This window comes from Cariama cristata, unplaced genomic scaffold (genome assembly GCF_000690535.1).
Source record: "Cariama cristata isolate BGI_N322 unplaced genomic scaffold, ASM69053v1 scaffold19761, whole genome shotgun sequence".
In the NCBI taxonomy this organism is placed as follows: domain Eukaryota; kingdom Metazoa; phylum Chordata; class Aves; order Cariamiformes; family Cariamidae; genus Cariama; species Cariama cristata.
The window spans coordinates 1-11,895 of record NW_009600133.1 but is presented as its reverse complement, the minus strand read 5'-3'; positions in this window follow the sequence as shown (position 1 = coordinate 11,895).

Here is an 11,895-nt window from a genome sequence, read left to right as displayed (position 1 = left end):
GTTCTTATCACAGTCATCATACTTTTCTCAAACTCATTCTGTGCTACTGTGCTAAGGAGATCCAAGTATTCTTAGATGCAGGTGCAATGGAAAAAATAAACAAATATCCCTTTTAATGGCTATGAATTCCTCACAAAATCCTCCGCTCGCCCAAATGCGTACACTTGGACTCTCAATTGCTTAGTTGGCATCCTAATGACACTACCTCTGTTTTAAACGACTCGAATCCCTACAAATGCCTAAATCCAACTGAAGTCGCTGGGAATAGGGCATTTGAAAGTCAAGATATTTCTTCAGGCGCTTAAAAAGATTCAGAAAGTAATGTCAGATATCCACATTTCACTATTTTATCCCAAAAGCTTGTTACTTGGAATTGAACAAAATGACATAAACCCATACTTTTGTAATTAAAATTAGGGGTTTTTATTTTGAAAACTCAACAATTAAAAATGCTTAGCTGCCTTTATAACTCCCTTCTCCAGAATGCTTCAAAAGAAAAACTGTTACATTAGATTATTTTTAATAACTTGTAGATTTCAAAAGTGCCCAATTATAAATGAAAAAAGGACTACAGAATAAAGGTAGCAAATGCACAAATTCAGTGCTATTAAAAGGCAGACACGTGAGATCTCATGTATCTTGTGCCATTTGTAAAAAGGTTGTTTTATTATCAGTGTAACTAATCACAATGAAGCCATCTCTTACAATCAAAGACATTATAATGAATTTTCTTTACAGCTACAGAGAAATGGGATTTGCTGTTCCATATCAAACTAGAACAGGCTGTATAAATTCTTCTTCATATTTATTGTTAAATGTAATTTTTATCTATAAAATCAGCCATGAAATATTAAAAACTGAAACAACAGAATTTATACCCTTTACTTAATTTAGTTTAAACGGTCTATTCACTAAAGAGAGGGAAAAAAGGTTACATATGTATTATAGCATGCCCTCCCCTCTCCCCCCTAACAGTTTCCATTATAAACCCCTTAGTTTTTGGAATTTACAACTCGGCTGTAAAAATTCACTTCATACTTACAGTTGGTATACTTTTCCTTTCACAAATTTTTAAAAAAAAAAAAAAGTAGTCTGTTCTAGGAGGAAGGCAAGAAAGGTTGTGAGAGAAGAGAAGGAGAAAAGCAATCAGACTAAAAACTTTAATGCATAGCCACTTAAATCAGTAAATAAGGACCAGAATTCAGGAACTAGACACTGGGCAACGTACAGTGCAATGAAAACCGCCACAGAAAGATAAAGGCAGCCAAAAAACATCAGAAGTTCATGGAAGCCAAAGGATTAAAGAGTATAAAAAGGACTTTATTTAAGACAGCATGGAAAACAATTCAAACATAAGGTAGATTCCAAAATGAAGCACAAAATAAAGCAACAAGAGACAAGCAACCTATGACCTTAAGGTGTAGACTACAACCCAGGCTACTTCCTACTACCAATATCTTATTTTCAGTTTTCCTCTAGAGCACAACAAAAAGCACAAAAGCAAAATGTATCTTCATTTCCAGAGTGCCCATTTTACGGTCTGAAAGGAATAGAAAGAAGTAGCAAGGGAGCAAAAACCCTGCTCTGGTTCCCACAACGCGGCCGGTAAGTTGGTCAAGCTGGCAGGAGCAAGAAGGAAGCTCCGCCGGGATGCTGCCTCCAGTCCTGGTCGCAGGGACCCAAGGGAAGCTGGCAAAGACCTGAAGTCCAGAGATGTTCATGGCTGCCCCAGGTGATGCTGCACTCCGTTGTTTTGGGGAAACCACCAAGGCCATGGGTTCCAACGTAGCCTTTATTTAGTCTGTAACTAACTTTTTTCATCAGAAAAGGTGCTCTCTTAGCAATTCTTTAACTACAGTCCACAAAACCAGCATACATAGTTTGCAGCCCATTCCCAGAATAATACAAACCAGTAATGTTTACAAATTCATTGGTTCTCTACAGGGATCCAGGCTTGGAGGTGGTCATAGTTAAAAAAACAGCCTTCATGTGAAGATCTTTTGCTGAGCTAAATTAATCTGGCACACACAGACAGCAGAGGATATTTCCGAAATATGCATGAACAAAAAAAACATGGTAGAAAGGTATTACCTACATACCCTCCTGCCACACACTCAAAAAAGGTACGCGAGTAAAAAGAACTACAAAGTACAAATCTTAAGGATCTAGCAGACATTGATATCATAATTATTTTGAGATCATAATTTGATTTGCAATAGAGAAGAGTAGCAAGGAACAAGAGAAAGAATGAGAAAGTTGGTGCTCTATGACAAACGTATCCTTAAAACAACCAGACTCAACAGCAAAGGCTGCAACTGTAAAATCAGTTATCAGTTTATGGAATTTATGCCAGATCACCAACAGGAAAAAGGTGAAGGGAAAGGGAAGGCTGAACCAGGCAACAAGGATGCTCTAAGGGTTTGGGTGGTCCTATCAAACAAAAATCTGCACTTCAGTCCCAAAATTCAACAATCCAAAATGACTTTAGCGTGTATCCACCACGGACAGCAGGCACTACTGAACCACTGAACACAAAGCTTTAAAATGTCTGGATCAGAAAGTGAGATCTGGAATCCCAAGTTAGGTACTGGTATCTCACACACAACACACAGGGAGAAGAAAAAAAACCCACCTCCTGCTGTCCCCCATGGGACAGCCTCCTCAGCTAGAGGAGAAAGACAGTGAGCACAAGTCCTAAACCTAGAAAAGGACAGCTACTACCTCTAGCAAACTGGACAAAACAAAGAAAATACTGACTCTGCGGAGCTACTACTGTAATATTTACCTCTCACGAATCTGAGAAGCCTTGTTCTTGTACCTACGGCATGACAACTGAAGCAAGCACCTAAGCAAAGCCTCCTTCTCCAAACCTACTGATAACATGATCTCCCCTACTTCTGAAAGCAGGGCAGAGCTTCAAGCCTGCACATCTCCTGTAAGGATTAGTAAGTTTTCATGATGATTCAATAAAATCCACATTCACTCTAAGAGTATTTTTATTTTTTATGTTAAAAAGTGCATAGACAATCAGATTATTTCTATTTCAATTAATTATATTTATTAGAATTCATGGTTAAAATGTATTAATTACAAAAGCACGTATTTGAACAAACATGCGCAAACATTTACTAGTTGTTCTACCCTCCAGCTGTTGCTTAGTGGAAGGACATCGAAAGAGCATTAGGAGCACTTCGTAGAACTATTCAAACCAACCAATATCTAAAAGAAAAACCTCAACAATACGGCATTTAATAACAAAGCATATTTTACAAAGCACTGGAATTGGGGGAGTACCAGTCTTGAAAATGTGCCTTTAAATTACCCCTATTTGGAATGACTGGCATGACTATTGTCTATACATTTTTACTTTGCTTTATCCAGCCAGCTCACTAAATCATTAAAAACATCCACGACTGAGCTTCAGTTTGACCTGCACTGACTCCTAGATGTACTCTCAAAATTAACACAAGCGCTGAACGCTACTAATCTTCAACTTGTAATAACTGATCAAAGAATACTGCCCTGTAATTCACTACAAGCTAAAATCCTAGTGCTGAACTGTGCATTTTCAAACAAGTGGTTTATAGCTCTAGATTTAAAATGCAAAGTTTCCATTATATTTAATAATTAAAATGCATGCTGTGTTATGGTTACATTTGGTGACTGGATTAGTAGTACCCCAACTGAGTTAAACAATGCCTCTTTCCTATTAGAGTTCGTATTACCATATTATCTATTTGTTTAAGAAAAGGAAGAAAAAAAAACCCAGCGAGGAAGAAGGAATAAAAAAGAAATATGAATTTCAAACACACTGAAAGACAGTGAGGACCAGGACAGTGAGAAGACCTGGTATCAGCAAAATCTACACTAGCTGAAAGCAGAAAAGCTGACATACCTGTGCATTTAAAGTATGAAAACTTTTCTAAGAAAAAGAATATTCTCCCTTTGTCAATAAGGGCTCTCATTCAAAGTAAAGGGTTCAAAGCTCAGTTTGTTTTTCTAGATGCAGTCTCTACAAATTTAGGGAATACAGACATCACTGTCAAAGAGCCGACTCTCTCAAGCTGTCAACTTCTTAATCAGGGTCTGACTTCACTGGAAAGTGTGAAATTATGTAATTATTTATGCCTGGCAATGCTGATGGTTTAGACAATTCCAGCACTATGAACATCATCTTCTATAAAGCAAAATTCCTACTGCAATTTTATTTTAGAGCATACGCCATTCTTTTTTTTCTGTGCTTTCTAGATGGTTTATTCAAACAGAATTTAAGTGAAATATTTCTCCTCTCCCAAAACAGATACCATTGAGCTTAGAAACATAATTTACAGGGATGAAAAATAATTGAAAAAATAAAACTAAAATGAAGCCATGGCCACAGTGACATCAACTGAAGTTTTCTCAGCACTGTCACCCAGATTAAGTGTCACCTAAAACTCCATAATTACAAGTTTAATGACCTTTGAGTACTTCTACCAAATGTACAAACAAAATATTATTTGACCCCATAAAAAGACAGTCTATAGATTCCTGCACATCCATGCAATATTTAATTATAAACTTCAGAGATTAACATTGTTTTCATTAACTATCTTGGTATCAGTAGCAGATTTGAAGACAGGCTTGTGTGCCTGAAAGCTTGCCTACTTCTCCACCTATAGTAGCTGGTGTAATGTATTACCTCTGCCTGTACGCCGCCTCCTCAGAAATCTATCCCCTGACAGGGTATATACCCTTTGCATACAAAATACAAACGTACCCATTCTCTGACAAAAAAAAAGTTTATTCAACACTGTACCTCAAAATCCACTTTATTGATACCATAAATATGGTAAATATTGATACCTAAAATCATAACGATGTGAATGAAGAAAAAGAGAAGGTATTCCTGCAAGTCAACCTCCACCGGCAAAGCTCAGCATGTTTTTTACCTGGAAATGGAAACTGAGCGGCCCAAACAGAGCAAGCACATCGCATTCTCAGGTTTTTACTTGTCCTCTCCCAACGACTCTCTACTGTACCTAATAACCTTGTGCCCAAGAAGGATTCTTGGGTTTTGAGAGAAGGAGCTCCTTCCGTCTCATCAGAGCTCTGCTTTGGAGCGGCAGAAAGGACACCTCCAACGTATCGGACCTATGTCAACTTTCTCTGCAGCCCCTTGCTCTCCTTCCTTTCTTAGGTCACCACGCCTATTGCAAACTCCTTGGGTGACACGAAGAAAATCAGACAGGGAACAAAGTCCACATACAACCATCTGCAGATATCATCCAAAGCACACACAAAGAAGTCAAAGAAATACTTGTCAAGAATTTTCAAGCTACCTAGATTTAGAATGGTTCTCAAATTCACAAGTCTGTAGCTTCAACAATTAAAGTCTAATCAGAAAAAAATATTAAAAAAAATACGTTTTTTCATACAACCTATCTGCAAAGTTCCTGGTACCAACAAGTAACAACGCTGTATTACAAAATGTCTGCTCAGAAATCAACCTCTGGGTTTTGGGGTAAAATTTGGACCAAAAAAAAAAAAAAATCCAATTTTATTTCTTTGGTTTTGTATGCACAAATTATGAAGAGCTTGCATCCGGTTTTGATTTTGATCATGCTGACACAAATTGAAAAAATTCTGTTAAACTAAACGGAGATATTCCTATTTATAGTCAGGTAAATGACATCAAATTCTAGTCTCAGGTTTTCTTTCCTTCCTGATTAAATTACATTAATGTACACTCCAAACTACTGCTAGTCCTACTATTTTTTTCAGCAGAGTAACTTACCTGTTAACAAAACACCACATACACATATACATGAAGTCATCAGGGTCTTTCATATGTCTGCCATCTATCTGAAGCCTCACAATGAGGCTTATAGCGACATTATAGTATGTAGGCATCAACGTACCATCCTAAAGGCAGGACAGAAGTGAACCTGCTTCCTGCAAGGATCTCTAGGCCACTGTTTTTCCCTAAAACACTTTCTATTAACCTGACACGTATATGAGATATCAAAACCCACAACACTCCGTATTCTTACATGGAATGCACCAGGAAAAGGCACAAAAACTAAATACTGCATCGTCACATTGTTAAAAGGTTTGACATAGTATTTATCGCCATATTACCCTTAATTAGCAGTTTAAGCTTGTTAACAAGAACAGTTCATTTAAGGTAAACAGGAATTACCTTTCTATTGTATAGGTAAAACTTGTAAATAGGACAGCTCATAAATTCTGAGATGAGAGTAACTAGGAAACTACTCATTAAGGCTTGGGTTATAAATTCAAAACATGAAGCATAACATGCTTAAAGAAGAAGGTTTTATTTTTAAAAGCATTCATTAGGCTCTCATCTCCAAGCCTCAGACTTGTAAATAATTTAAAATGAAAATGCGAACAACAAGGAGAAAAAAAACCAAATGCAATTCAAATCAGTCCATTGTTGTACCAATAAAACTCAAAACAATAGAAAAGTTGGCAGATTTTGAAGACAACATCCAGAAAACATTTTTATGTACTGTATCTTTGAACTCAGATATTATGCTAGCACTGGATCCAATCCAAAAAAAATTAGCTTTGACTTGTAACAATGAGGCTGTGCCCAGCAGAGGATACACATGCTAAACTACTAATTTCTAGTATTCATTGTACTTTATTCTGGAGCTGCCAAAACAAACAAACAAGCTAAAGCTTATGGATGCTTTTAGATTTTTTAATTTTTCCATTTTGACTTCTTGGAAACGTATATCCTGTTAACAATTTACATGACATAAGGCGAGAACCCCCTTCCCTTTAAAGGGTAAGATAAATCTAGGTTTGCCTCACATGGGGAGCATGAAAAGAAACAACCTTTCCTTCACTGGCACTACAAACGGGAAGTGAAGAAGACAAAAGGAACAAATCAAACAGAAAACAAAACACAAGGATCACTGCTGTCCTTGCTGCACATCCAGTGTCCCATATCCAATGTCAATACACCCCAGCAGAAGGTGGGTTGCACAGCAAGGAACTAGGAGAGCACAACATTTTGCCTTTATTAAATTTCTGGAGTTTGCTATCTTTTTCCCAAGTACTCGGAACAATCCAACTTAAATCTAACACACGATTTCACTTAAACATTCAACGGAAGACAAGCACGCAACAGGCATTTCTTTCTCCTTGTTAACAGACCACACGGGATTGCAAAATGCAAAAGCGCCGCATTTCGGTGCCATGGTTCCTGGGCAGAAAGACGAGCACACATGCTGGGCATCACACGCATGTCAAGACATGCTCCCCAGAAGCCCTGAGCTCACTACCCGCACCCTGCGTGCCAGGAAATCCGAGGTTTTTCGGCCACACGGGACTTCCAGCAGGGATGCGGAACGGGAGCAGGAAACCCGGCAGTTCCGGTGAGCTCCGGGCATACCGCAGGCACGCGACTCGCTGCGCACACACCTTACAGCCAGCACCGTGCTTCCCAGAGGAACCAAACCCCCTCGGCAGCACGTAAGCACCGAGTCCGATGTTTCCTCACACGCTCGGTCACGCTTTTCCCTCAAGCACGCAAGTGGGTGATGTCAACATGCTATATATCACCGGTACGGGGAAAGTAAGCGAGCCTCCTCCTGCTAAGGCGTGTCTTAAAAATCAACTCTGGGTGCACTATCCCATATGTTTATAGCAAATATTTAGAGCAAACATGTTCTACTAACTTACCAAAAGCAAACACACCCAACCACTAACCCACCGAACGGAAATGGGCACAGGCCACAGGCTCTTCCAGAGCAAGCCCAAGCTTTAAAAAGAGAACTCTGCCTTAAGAGGGAACTTACAGGTATAGAAGTACAAAGCCATACTGGAGCCATCCAAATGGCACCAGAACAGTCTGTTTCTGTAGTTGCTTAAATTAGAATTCTTGTCAGGACCTTCACGCTTTTCAAACTTCTCACTGGAATGTTTCCTACAGAAATATTTGTATAGCACATAACTGTATGGATTCCGTAATAAAAATATTACACAAACCAACGATTTCTATATGAAATGATGACTTAGTATTACTATGTGGATGAGTTTTGTTACACTTGGTAATTGCAGTAAATTTAAATATTTATGTGTATTTTCTAAATCTTTATATCTATATTTTAAGAGAGACTTTTGAAATATCAAATATGGGGCTAAGGACAGCAAGGAACTTTCTTTTTAACTACAGCGAGACAAAGAAATACCAGACAGGAAAGCATCTATACATATGTTTGTAGCAAAACTGTAATCCACGGAGATGTATACGTCCAGAGCTAGACACTGAAACACCGCATACCCTAACTATTCTGCATGCCTCCTCCTTGGCCATTACATATGCCACATGCATATACAACAGCTTGTATTTTTTAGACTCAGAAGGGCAGAGGCAATTAAAATTTATGCCTGTACCACTAACGACCAAAGGAAACTAAGAATATTCACAGCCCCCCCACCCAGTTAACTATAACCCATACTCTTACAGACAGCAGATCAGTAGGAGGCCAGAGTACTCAGAAAAAAGGTCAGCCTCCTGTAGAGCAAGCAAGCAAAATAAAGCAAAAAATCAGCAACCAACAACTCTGCTAAAGCAGGAGTGGAAAGCAATCATGAGTCATGCAAACAAGTATTTTACTTCTGGAACATTGTTACTGCTTGTTTCTAAATGGCACTTGGGTTATTTCTTTGTAACGAAGCGTGTGAATTTGCCAGCACTTACTGTAATTTTCCTTTTCATACTGAGGAAAGAAGGTAACTAGTCTTTCTGCTCTAAAGCTGTAGATTGCTGCCATTTTGTAAGTTTGGGACGTAACCTTCTTTCATCTTCACACATTGAAGAACTGAAATAAGAAAACTTCCACATATATTTAACATAAACACCTAGAATGGGCTATAGACTCTCTGTAGCTACAGACTCTTCAGTGGCACAAACAGGATCACCAGAATTCATAGCCGCAGAGCTCTTACTGCAAAGCAGAAGACGCCTTTGGAATTTCTGCAGGTGAGAAATTAGAGATTACAAGAACAACGTCTTTACATTTTTCGCTTCTTCACTGGTTTTATACATACAGGCTAATAAACACTTTGAGCTTATGTCTTAGCACCAGTTTAGAAGAAAAGTAGGTATAGGTATATTTCATTTAAACTTTCGTACACTTCCATGTAATGCTGTAAGAATGTCCACTGCAAAGGCAGAAAGACCAAAGATTAAACCCTTCAGACGTTCCTCATGTGAACTCTGACACTCTGGGCCAGGTAACATTAAATGGTTTGCAGTGCCACCTCCCGTGCAGCCCTACTCCTAAGTCGTTCTCTCCAAGACATCCACGGTTAATCCTATGCCTCTTACTAGCACTAAGCATCACCAGCGAGGCACACTGCTCATTTCCTACATGCATTTGTGTCCGCCAAGGACCGCTGTTGTTCGTTCTGCTCATTCCGCTCAAGTCGGTTCCTGGAGGGACCGGTGCTTCCACGCCTGTGCTGCTGCTAGCCAGGCACGACACGCAGCGGCAGCAGCACTTGGCGGCTGCGCTAGTTTGAGCGAGCAAGGCCAACATCAAACAATACCTTTCTGGGGTAGAAGAATAACCAAGAGTGCTCCGCTGGCCGGTTCCTGGTTATTCATCTGTCAAAATGAAAGGATCTTGTAAAATACAAAGCACAGAAGGCCATTGTGTGGCCTTCTGTGGCCACTATGCCTCGTGGCCAGCTTTGTCAACGATGGAGCAGCTACAGCTTCCCCATCACCCCCACCCTCGCCAAAAAAAAAAAAAAAAAAAGTCACTAAAGAATAGCAGCCACTACATCCATTGAATCACATCATCTTCTCTTCCCTGCCAAGCCCTTTCAAAAAATAACCTACACTCCAGGATGTGCAATCTAAAAAGCGTATATAGTAATTTTAACATGCACCATCATACTGCGGCATTAATTTGAATGAATGACTAGACCAGACATATCTTAAACAAGTGTTTTTATTTGAGTGATGGGATCATCCATCCAGTGCAGCCATCTTGTCTCCCCAAGAAGGAGAATATTTAAATTCTAAACCATCTTAGGAAATTCAAATGTAGGAGACACTCAACAATTCCAGTTCAACCACATTTCATATGCTGATCTGTCTGCAAATTTTAGCTCATGCACAAAACCATAAGTCTGTATACATTCAAAAGATTAAAAAAACCATTAGGCAAAGAAAAGCTATTTTTTTCTTAATGTCGCGCACACTAACACAAAAATGCTGCTCTTCATTACAAAAGGTTGGTTTTAACGGAGTATTGTGGCTGACACCTGCTTCACACACATTCTTTCTCCAAACATTTTTCTACGAAAGCAGACAACACAGCTTAAGTTTTTAAAAAGTTTCTAACAAAGGAAACTTCCACGCAAATACATTACAAATCTTTGATGCTGTTACTATACAATAGTTCCTACAGGAGAATGATAGTAAAGGATTTAACTCAGGTTGTTTGAATTACATTTCCCAAAATGCTAATAAAACTGACATGTTTGAACATACTGAAAAAGTCACAGTCCATCATCGTGCTGTCATATCAGTGCATTTGATTTTTTTTTAAAATGTATGGATTATACAATTACTGCCAGGCTCCATATTTTATATATAAAAGCTACAATCTGATTATATGTCCATGCTGAAATAATTTATGAAATAAGGGTGGAATGACTGTAATGTTACTTCTATGATGAATGTAACTTGCTGTGAATCGTCTAGGAGACTATTGTAAGAGAGATCAAACTGAAGCTTGTAATTGTCTTCATCTTTCATGAAGAGGTGTGACCTGGGAAAAACACAGATCCCAACATCCAAAGCTCCAGCCTCATGCAAACATCTTGATTTCTCATGTTCTGATATAGGAATGGAAAAAGAAAATTTATAGTCTTCGCAGGCCACACCTTTAGATTATTAAGGTAAGAATCACTGCAAATTACATCCAATGTCTAAATTATGCATTAGTCTATTATTGGTTTGTATCATCAGCAAATCACTTTTGCCACTATTACCCTTGCACTTTTGGATTCCCCCCGTTATTTACTACTCCCTAGGTGTTACCATCATGCACTGTATGATATAGATGAACATATGACAAACCCAAGGTCCTGCAAGTCTGCATCAGGACAACTATACAAATTAAAAAAGAGGGTACAGTAAAAGAATAATTAAAAATGTAACTATGTGAATTCTGAGATCACCAATAGCTGCAGCATACAGATCACAAACTAAATGCTTTTCCCTTTTCTTTCCCCTTCACTGACACTACATTCAAGACGAACATTGTGGTTCACAGGCCACACTAATTATTTGAAGGAGCAACATGAAATGTGCCATAACATGTCAGGTTAAATGAGATGATAATGTACCCTTCAAAGGCCACCTAAACCAGCTAGTTTTGGTTTAATGATCTTTTCCACTGAAGATGCACACCTTTTTAGAAACCTGTTTAAAAATTGCTCTGCTATTTACGGGAACTTGCTTTCGTAAGACCTGATAGGTCCCCTGAAAGTCTAACTCCCTAGAGACGACAAAACCAGGCTGAAAACCACAAGATCGTGAGAGTGCAGGTGGTTTCATGACTCAGAGACTGCTCTGTTCGGTGACTTAAGCAGAGTAAAGGGAAAACGGTTACAACTGTTTCTTTACCACTTGTCAGAACTGCTTACGAAGCTCCTGCATTTACACACGCTGTCACGCACTGCCAACCGCCCAACTTCTCAAGCTCATCCACGCTTACGCTACCATGACCTTCGGGAAAGGAGGGGAAAGTTAAGCAAAAGTGTATTTTGAGCAGCAAAAAAGCATTCAAGGTTGAGTTGAAGCACGCTGAAAGTCACGTCTTCCTGGCTGCGCAAGGCCCAGCCCAAGCCACGGCCCCGGCGGGG